We start from the raw sequence: 10,929 nt of genomic DNA, 5'->3' as shown, positions 1-10,929 counted from the left end.
GCAGAGCCAGGGTTAGGTTCCTACGCGTACGCGTAACTTTGGCACGCGTGTGCGCGTATATTCCGTGTACGTGTGCGCATAAAACATAAAGGGACGGGGAGACTAGAAAATCAACCATCCCCAACAAATGTATAGGCTATACGTCGTCGTGGTGCTGGCTGAACGAACGATCACGCTTATTCCGCCGCTGCACTGCACGAGAATTACACAAGAGTTATAATACGAGAAACGTCCCCTGGATTTCAGGGGGTACGAACTCCCAACCCCCCCTGTCCGCCCCTCCTCCGCCGCATACCCCCTCGATCGCTTGTACATCTGACTCAATGCTCTCTGTGCCTATGGAAGTTTTCGCGCTCCATGTTTTCTTCCGTTTTCCAAAATTTGCTTCCAAATTCGAATCCGCGAATCCGCAGGTGTCAGTTCAGTTTTCAACGTTAAATTTTCGGCCGACGTCCGAGTTTCGGGTTTTTTTTAAGTACCTTTACTCTACTTTTTATAATCGTACCAGATGGAATTGGAGGTACTTCGTGGAAAATTTGGACGTTATTTTCAGGAGGGGGTGGGGTGGGGTGGTGTCGTAGGGAGACACGGGATTCCGGTAGAGTCCCGGGCTATCGAAAACGGTTATTCTCGTTTAATTCTCGTCGATCGTTTCGCGTTTCTTTGTTTGTTAATTTATTCGGCGTCCACTATAAAATGGCATCGAGATTACTTTGGCGTTGGTTGATCGCGCGCGCGGTGTGTCTGCAGTTTACAAAGGTTAGCAGTCACGGCGATAGCGGTTGGCAATTAGCTTCGGAGTTTCAGACAGAGTCCGAAACCCCTCTCTGATCGAGGCTTTGAGCCGAAACCGTGCTGGTTCTTTCGTAACGAGGCAATTAAAAATCCACAAGAAAAGGAACCCAGCTTCGCGGGGATAAGAGAACGGAAAAAAAAAAAAAAAAAAAAAAGCACACATAATCTTCGTCCTCTCCCGATACGCTGACCACGCTGCCGCTGCGGCGCGAGCGAAACTAATGAAGAGAATTGGGAGATTCTGAAAAAAATGAACCAAAAAAAAAAAAAAAGAAACAAATAAAAAAAGACCCCCCGAAAAAAATAACGATTTCGCGGGTTTTTTTAGGAGATCTGTATTCGCTCTTATTGATTCTCGATTATTTGTACATAGAATTCATAGGATTGGAAAAATGGTTAGGAATATCACAAAAAAAGAGGAATCGTGAACGCTGAATCGGATAATTTTGAAAAATTTCGTTGCTTGGCTCGAAAAGTTTGACGATTCCGGTGCTTGACCGCCCCACCTTCGATCCTAGGGGAGCTGTACCGGAATGTATGATTCGGTTGACGAAATCCGGGACTCGCAGACTCGCACAGTTGCATGATATCCGTAAGAGTAAATATACGTGTCTTCGGTTCGTCTTCTTTCGATGCGAAGAATGATGCCCGCAAGAAATTCCCTCGGTTTATACAATCTATCTTGCATTTTTAGTTTTTCACTTTCTCTCGGTACACATGTGCGCCGTACGTAATATCTTCTCTGTCTCTCCGTGCAGCGATTCTCCCGTATTACTTGCAATGAAGGGAGAAAATAGAAGAATAAGAAGAGAAAAAAAATAGAGGAGAAAAATTAGAAAAAAAAAAAAAAAAAGAAAAAAACAAGGAGAGAAGAGAGAGGAGAGAGCAGAGCGTCACACTTGCACGGACGCACGTATACACAGGAGTCGATTTTAGTCGGCGCGTTTCAAACCCTCCGCACATACACGCCGCACACGTCACACACAAAGATCTCTAGGTTCGGTTCGCTTGTCACATACAGAGTATAATATGCAAAGTCCCGCCCCCACTGCGTTACCCTGGCAACGAGAGTTCCGGCGCGAGAGAGGTATAAGGTGGGTACCCCCTCGAAAACCCCCGTTACATATATATATGGATATGTACATGTACATACACATATACGTACGTAGGTAGGTACAGTGTGGGTGCCGGATGAGAGGAGTATGAGAATGAGAATGAGAATGAGGATGAGGAGCGCGAGAGGACAAGGACGAGGAAAGGAGACGCCGAGAGTAGTAGGATGAAAGAGGAGTCGGGGGTGGCGAGGAGGGAGCAGACACTCTTGGAAATTTGTATAACTACCCCCGGGGGCGGTGGGTGGCGAGAGCGAACTCGGGGGCTACACCACATCGATCCGAAACCCTCCCCCATTCCGCATATTCCTTCCCCCCTCGTAGAGAAGTGCGGAGCCGGGGGGGGGGGGGGGGAGGGGGGGAGGGAGAAGAAGAAGAAGGAGGTATAAGGTAGGTAGCTGTAGGTAGATAGGTAGGTATGTACCCACCTCCGTCATCTCAGAAAGGCAGCCAGCCAGGAAGATCCTCGTCCCTGTTCTCCCCTTCAAACTCACCCCAATTTCACCCACACCTCCCAACCGCCATTTCCCAGAATTATTCGCGAACTCGCGCCGCGCGAGCGGTCCACGCTAACGTTTAGACACGCGTTTTTTCACCCCCTAAAACGCTGTCTCGTGAAGGAGAAAATGAAAAGGAAAAAAAATTGTATATTTTCAAGACGTGGAAAATAGGCGCGGGGTCGAAATCCATATCTTGATTTTACCCTGTCTTGGGGTTTTTTTTTTTTGGGCAATAAAAGAGAATATTTTTACCGAACGTTATTCAGATGAAATAGCTAATCGTGAATCTTAGCAATCTGTATACGGAGAACGAACGAAATCGCCGATACGTCCCGAAGCCTCCTCGCCTTAGTTTTTTTTTTTTTTTTTTTTTTTCACCGGGGAAACGTCTCGTGTAAATTTTTGATTAGTCGATTACGTTTCCATAACGTTCCGAGTCCTTGATAATTTCACGCACCTGTACAGATTTTCTTCATCTTCTTCATCATATTTTCTTATTTGTACAGGTATACGTACCTACTCTCGTGTACGATGTAATGACTGTGCCTATGCGAAGTACACTACGCGAAAGGCTTACGCTGACCACCTGCGCTCAACGATCTTCGATGCTTCGCGCTAATTATCCTCGCGAGGGTATAACATAACTTCATATTATACAAGAATTAATTGCGCGCCAACGTTCGGAGCACTCGAAAATTCATGCGATGCTCGTCAGAAGAATCAACGGTACAACACAGGTGAGTACAGGTGAGTACAGGTACATAGATGGGTCCCGAGAGTAGAGCAGGACTTTATTCACAGGATCCCCGTGATCGCCGGGATTTTTACGAATTTTCTCCGCGACACCGAAACGCCATGAAAAAACGGAAGACAACCGAAAGTTTTCATTTTTTAGCGTCGATCGAAACGAGCCGCAAAATTTTGCGCTAATCTCGATCAATCGATGAAACAGTATCTTCGCCTGTATCCTTTTCATTTTCGGATCTTCGAACCGTTCGATGGAAGATTTTCCTTCGATCAAAAAAACTAATGATATAAAACTGGAGCAACGTACGTACGTACGTACGTACGTACATATAAAAACGCTATCGAATATCAATGGAAAAGTGAAAACGACTGCGGCCGGCCGTTGAGATGTACCTACTTATTTTATACCTACGGGAGGGCAGAGTATGAGACGTGTAAAATCCTTTCGTTTGGGTGAGTGTGGCGTGGGTGGTACCTCCGCGCGTCGGACCCTCCGGGCAGAATTATCATACTAACACAAGTACAGCGGTAGGTCTGATCTAATCACACTCCCATATACATAAAATAACCACTCTACGCTGAAGGCTTGCTTTTGCGGCGCGTTGTGGTCCAGAGCGATAGCCGTAGCCCGTGTAGCATTTGAGACGGGGCGCAGCTGTATGGTATACACACGTACGTTACAACGTACGTTGATTCTCGGTTCGTCGAGAATTGTGGAGAGCGGGAAGGAACGAACAACGAAGGAAGACGACCAAGAAGGAAGGAAGAAACGGAACGAACAACGAAGCGAACGTTTCTACATGAGGCGCGGTACACACCGTCGGCGCGCACACATACAGTAGAGGCGGATTGTTTTCAGCTGGGACTCTGCCGAGTATAAATTGGCCAATTATTCGGAAATAAGGTAATTATATAAGAGGGAGTGATCCTCGATATAAGGGAAAGGGGGGGGGGGGGGGGGGGGATCCGAGGAGGGAGGAGAGATCGAAGAGAGAAATCAAAGACGATTACCTGCCTATGAACCGAAGCGAAGCTCGAAATCAGAGAGCGTTGCACCACCACAACCGACGTCGAGGTCCACCGTCATCATCCGCACTCCCTTATAGGTACACCGAGGACCAAGAATTTCTCGCTTCTTTATGCCCCGAGGGGGTCCGAAGGGGCAACTTATATATTCCTCCACACCTCAACCTCCCGAACGATGTATGTATATATATAAATCCATAATTCAGGGTGGTTCTTGTTTAGGGTGTGGAAGAATTTTATTTATCTCATTTAGTCTTCTTTCCTTCCTATTTATTTACTGTTTTCACTCCGTTTGTTTGTTTTTTTTTCCTTCTATTTCTATTTCTATTTCTATTTCTCATCGACGTTCGAATTAATCGACTCCGCGAACACCTGCGTGTAATAATTTACATGTGATACGATAAAGAATTTCGCAGTCGCGGCATTTACCTCGTAAAAAGTACAATTAATTCGCCGATATTCTCTGCCTTTGAGATGCAAATCGAAAATGAGGTATATAAAAAAAAAAAAAAAAAAACAAGGACAGTACAAAAACACGACGAGGAAAAAGGGGAGGATTTGTGGGCACGCGCGCCTGGGTGGCGGGTATAGGTACGGTCTTCGCGTCATGGTGGTTGGACGGGCACGACCACGATGTTTGATGTTTATCGTTTATATCCTTGGGACTGCATATAATTATAATTAAAAGTGATCAAGTTCCGATACGATTACGATACCGGTATAATATCTACTTACACGCGTATGTATGTACGCAATCGTCGAAGTTGGACGCGTAGGTAACGCGCGCGCGCGCCTCTTCCAAACTCGGTTCTTTCTCTCCGTGTAATAAAAATAGTTCGATTCTCCCATAAATTCTATGCATAGCTACGACTATGAATGTACAAGTGATCGGGTTACAGACGTCTTCGCTCTGAAAAATTTTCTCACCGATTCACGAATCCGAAATTTTGCACTCCGGGTAAAAAATTGTCACCGTTCAACGACCCGCTCGCTGATGTCGTACCTTGGGAAAAAAAAGAAAGAAAGAAAGAAAGAAATCAAAACGAAGGAATAATAGAAATTAAAGAATAAAAAGCGCAACATCTTTATGTGTTGGATAATTTGAAGGTGCGCGCTGTCGAGGTTTTCCGTATCTTATAGTTAAAGCTGGAGGAACGAGCAGGTATTACAGAGGAGGCGAATAGTGGCATAATACCCGCTTGAACTCAAGTTATATATTCCGGATGAGGATAGCGAAGCACAGCGTAGCTCCGACTTAGCTCGTGTGGAGGTGGAGCTGCCGTTGCTGCTGCCGTTGGCCGGTGCTGCTCCGACTCGAAGGGTATGCTAATTCCGGCCCGGGGCCACCACGCAGCCCTTAATAGCTGCCCGAGAGTTTCCGAGCTCAATTCCGACCGCTCCATGACCTCTTCCTGATACGCTGATGCCCGTGCCGATGCTGATGCCGATGCCGATGCCGATGCTGATCCCATATTTCCAGAACTCGCATCTCCGCATCGCCGTACACCGCCGCCGCCGTCGCTGACCGCGCCTTATTATTTTAATAGCCAACGTATTAAAAATAAAAGTAAGGAGAAAGAAGAGAAACACCCTTTCTCTAATATACGAACGAGATATACGCACCAAATTGAGCTAACAATTTTTAAATACCATTTTTCATGACGGATCTTCACACTTTTTTCATTTTCTTTTTGTCAGCCGGAGAGAAGTACACGTGTCTACCTATAGTTCCCAACGCAGAAAGTGAGTCTTCCTTTTTTACTCATCCATTCAATTCGAAAGAACTTTGAAACTTGTTGGGTACTTTGTACAGATTTTCTGTTAATCGAATGATATTTTTTTTTATCTCAACAAAAAAAAAAAATTCTTGGTTCAACTACACGCAGGTATACATTTTTCAAAGAATTAATAGAGTATAGAAAGAAATCCCTAACGTGAGCGATTTTTTCATTTCGATTTCAAAGTGACTTTCTATTTTTTTTTTTTTTTCGATTTCTCTTTCGGGCCACCCTGTGCACAACACGTTGCAAGGTCCCTAATTAATACAATGTGGGGTTATAAGACACATAATTTCTTCGCGGCGTATAGGAAAATTACATTTTTTTTATTCATATATTTTTTTTTTTTTTTTTTTTTTACGATCCCAATGTGCCCGTTTTATCGCCAATTAAGTCTCACGACTTTGGAGCGCTCGAACGCAGCGCGGTGCAGTTTTAACGCTCTCATTATACATGTATACTGTGCTTTGATATGTATGTGTGCACCTGCATAGGTACAGGTATAGTTACAGCAGCAAAAGTAACGTATCTTCTCGTCCGTAAGACAGCGAAAACAGCAGTAGAGAGAATTCGAACGATGAACGAAGTGCAAACGTGCAAACTTCAACCGAGGAATGCTATATGGTATACGGATGCGGTGGATCGGTATACCTCTACTGCACCGACACCTTTTCACCTTAACCTTCGACTTTCGTGTATGAGAAGGTTTTCTGATATATGCACACAGGCTGTGAGTGTATTTTAAAACTTGCGCGCGAGTCATCGCGGTATATCGTACCGTTTCATTATCTGTTTGTGCATGCGAAATTCGGTAGTGAAAAAAAAACCACTTTTCGTTTTTCGGCTCTCGTCATACTTGAGAAAGAAAAAAAATCGAGTAAAATTTCGACAATCGTTGCGCTCTTGTTGGAAAATTCAGTTAAAAAAAGAACGCATAAATCGTCGGGACGTATATATTCGCGTGACAAAATTATCAACGCGACCGCGTGGACTGTTTCTTTACGGTCATACACCGTAAAGATATTAGATTAAACAGTCGTCACGTCAGGTGTAAGTAAGCGTGTCAGAATAACGTCTCTATCGTCGTACGGGACGAAAAAAAAAAATAACAATCGCAAGATAGTTAGAATTGAAAAAGAAAAAAGTATCGTAAACGGGTTCCCAAAATCCACCGCTAACGGAGTTGAAAAATTTCTAGTTTCCGTAACTGCGCGAATGGATCGAGTAAAGAAAAAAAAAAAAATAACAATTCTTTCTCCGTTCTCGTATAATTTCGCGAATAAAGTTTCGGTGTAAATAAGCGACTACATATACGTACGTACGTAACGTGTACAACATCCTTGTATTACTGATAAATTTTTTAAGAGTAGGGCAATTAGGAATTTAGCACGAAAGTTGCAATGAAAGAATTGTCGAAGGAGTGCTACACAGGTAGGTATACGGGGGAAATTTAATGGGTTTTTGAGAGCCGCGCGGTAGGCAGTTACTCTGTACCGAGGAGGGCAGGCTTTCAAACCTTTGCCAAGGGATACGAATGTTGTTCATTTCGTTTCATACCGTGTACGTGTATGCGTATTGCACGTCACACACGTACACGGAGCTCGTTGTATACCTTGTACGGAAGATATCTACTCGAAGGGCGAAGTTTGAGTTCGAAAAAAGGTAAAAAAAAAAAAAAAACAAAAAACAAAAAAGAGGAGGCATTGGCAGGCGGTTTGAAATACACTCGACTGAATTATGAACCGTAAAAAACTCACGTTGGCAGCTTTTGCGCTCTTTTTTACCGTACACGGTAACCGTATAGGCATTACGCTTGTAACTTCTACCTACTCTCTCTCTTATCCTATATCATTTTTGGATATTTTTCACCTCGTTTATAATTACGAGTCAACATTTTTTTTCTGCCAACACTCTGAACTCGCACCTGACCGTTGAGAAGGGGAAAAAAAATAAAAAATAAAAATGAAATAAAATAAAATAAAATAAATAAAATTTCAGCGCGGTCGTTCGTCGCGCTCGACTGAGAACCTGAAAACTTTGTCAACCGATCGTTATATTCACAGACGGATGATATTCTTCGCTGCGGATGACCCAGCGAATTAAAGGCGGACCCTTGAGACCTTGGATAGTCCTTTTCAATGCCATATTCGCGTGTCATCGTCGCCCTGCGGATACGTAAATTTCATCATTTTTCTTTCCTCGCTCGGCTATGAAGGAAGAAGATTTTGCTAGAGAAGTTGCGGGAAATAATACGGAATCCTTAACATTCCGAAGAAATATAGGTGTACGCGAATATCGTATGGTATGGTACGTACGTACGTACGTACGGTACGTTTGTACCATAGCGCGTGCAGTTATTACGAGCGGGAATAATAATACTCAGTCATTCCGCGGTACGGCGACGAAGACACGCTGAGGGAAGAGAAGAAAAAGGGAGCGGCAGGGAGGAGGAGGAGAGAAAGATCTCGTGTAGTATAATATCGAGGAATGGAAATATAATGGGAAATGAGCAGAGAGCATCGCATCGCGTAGCCGAGGATAACTCTGAAATGTACGTATTTATATTATATACGTATATATACCTGATGTACATTAGAGAGGAGAATTGTTCCATTCGCGGCGCGTGATATCGATGATATCGAGTGCAACGAAGAGTTGAGTCGGGTTTAAGATCAGGGTTATATATGCATAGGTATACACCTATGTGCCTACGATATTTACGTGTACCGGTGTACGTACGGCTACGTATAATACCTGAGATAATAAGGTTGTGTAGATATGTGTACGGTGCGCACACCGATATAAAGCTACCGGCTACTTCGTCGAAGCATTGAAAACCGCAGGCGGCATTATTCAAATTGAATTCAGTATATATATATATGCGCATGTGAGCATGATTATTATTACGAAGCAAAAAAGGATGAAGGAAATTTACTCCATATACGTGTACGGTGCCCGTACGTACATTTTATGTATAACGCGTACGGTCAGTACGTTACATACATAATTATTACGGGAGAAATTAGCGCCGGGAAAGTGAGAGGGTAAAGCAAATTACCTCGGGACATCGGCGAATAATAATCGTCGCGAGTTAATTACTCGAAGATCGATCGAACTTTCTCAAATTTCTTTAAATTCTTGCTCCGGGTAGGAACATTTTTTTTTTTTCACGCCAACTCGATGAAACCAGTCGATCCCGCCAAGCGGTCTTACGACTCCGAAAAAAAAAAAGGGCCCCCTAAAAATCTTTGAACTTATCAAATCTCGCGGCATAAATTTTCCTTTATTTTCCTCCGAGCTCCTCGATTTCTGGTCGGTTATACGAAGCGGAAGCGCGGGTGGTGGATAAGGACTCGGATGCGGAGGATGATGAGGAATGAAAATTCCTGTTGCGGGAATGATTGAGTTAGGCTTGAGAGCTCGGATAGGAGTTTGAGGTTTGAGGTTACGCGGCTGCAGGAGGATCATTATATCGTCGTCGACGGTTTCGCCGGCGTATCGCTATGTCTGCCTTCATTTGATGCCCGTTCGTTGCAGTCCCGGAGGAAAAGGGTCCCGCGGCTAAAGGGGAGGGGGGAGGGGGGCGGAGGGGGGTGGAGGGGGGTGGAGGGGGAGAGGAAAGGGGAAGAAAAAGGGGAGGAGGGAATCTGTTCGGGAGGCTGAGGGGGTGGTCGACAAAAACGAGGCATTAGCGGCGACAGGCTACCGTGCTGAGCTGTCCGCGCGCGGTCCCGCGCCTTCATCGTTTTCTAGATTTATATACACGCACACGTCTACGGTATACAACAGAGTCCTGTAGAATTTTTACTTATATCAGGGAATTTTTGTACGCCAGGTATAGACCCGAATCGGCGTTATTACCCCGTTACACATCTCGAGACGCGTCTGCGGAGTATTTTATACATGATGCGAATTTATGATACATAAATTCATTTACTATACGGGTATATAACTGTACACATGTTCATGTACCGTACACGTACATGTGCTTCGCGTACGATGTGAGAAAAAAGGTCCGCACACGCGTAAAAGACAAGCGCAGCAAGGACGCGTTATAACGATAACGACCCGAAACGCATCCGCATTATAACAATTTTGACGACAAATTTCACGTGTATGGGTAGATGTGTCGTACGTGTGTATACGTAAATATATGTTTTGTGTACATGTACAAGGCACCCGATGCATCGGAAACCACATGACGCGTGAAGTACAGAGGCGCATCATCTGCGGAAGATTTATAAAAAACGAGGAAAAAAAAAAAAGGAGAAAAGAAAAAAATCCATTTTCACACAACCTGACTGGCATATTAAAGGGTCAAATAACTGGACCCTGTATGTACACGTGATACACCAGCACCTACAACGAACGGAGGTGAGGGTATTGAGTTGTTCGAATTCACGTGTTCATCTCGGATTATACAACAGGGTAGAATTTTTAAACTTCTGGTCGGAATGAAGAGGAAAAAAAATCTGAGGTGAAACGAAAACAGGTTGATATAAAATTCCATCGATCTGAAAATATCATGTAATAAATTTAGAGGCGGAAAAAAATCAAAGACTCACCTTAATTTTAAGCTTCGGAGCACGCGAGCTGTGATAATCATGAAATTAAGGGTGCGTCGCTCGTTTTTTGAGGGAAGCTGTCGAGAGAAAAAGGGCGAGAAAAAAAAAAAAAAAAAAAAAAAAAAAATACCGCGTATAGTTATAATATATAAGAAATGAAGAAAAAAAAATTCCGGGGGTAGCTATATACGTATAATATATATACACATAGCCGCGGGGGCGGTTGTCAGAGTGTCGGGGGTGTCAGGCGGCGCGGTGAAAAATTCGCCAATTAAAAGAATCTCATTTCTTCAACGCGCCCGTGTGCACCGCTCGCCTGGGTAACGAGCGCCTTGGCTACTCGCAATTAACGTCAGAAGCGAAAATGATTTATGGTGGGTGAAGGGAAGGGGAGAGTCGGCGAGGA

The sequence above is a fragment of the Athalia rosae genome, chromosome 2 (assembly GCF_917208135.1).
Source record: "Athalia rosae chromosome 2, iyAthRosa1.1, whole genome shotgun sequence".
Taxonomy (NCBI): Eukaryota; Metazoa; Arthropoda; class Insecta; order Hymenoptera; family Athaliidae; genus Athalia; species Athalia rosae.
This window is presented reverse-complemented; position numbering follows the sequence as displayed.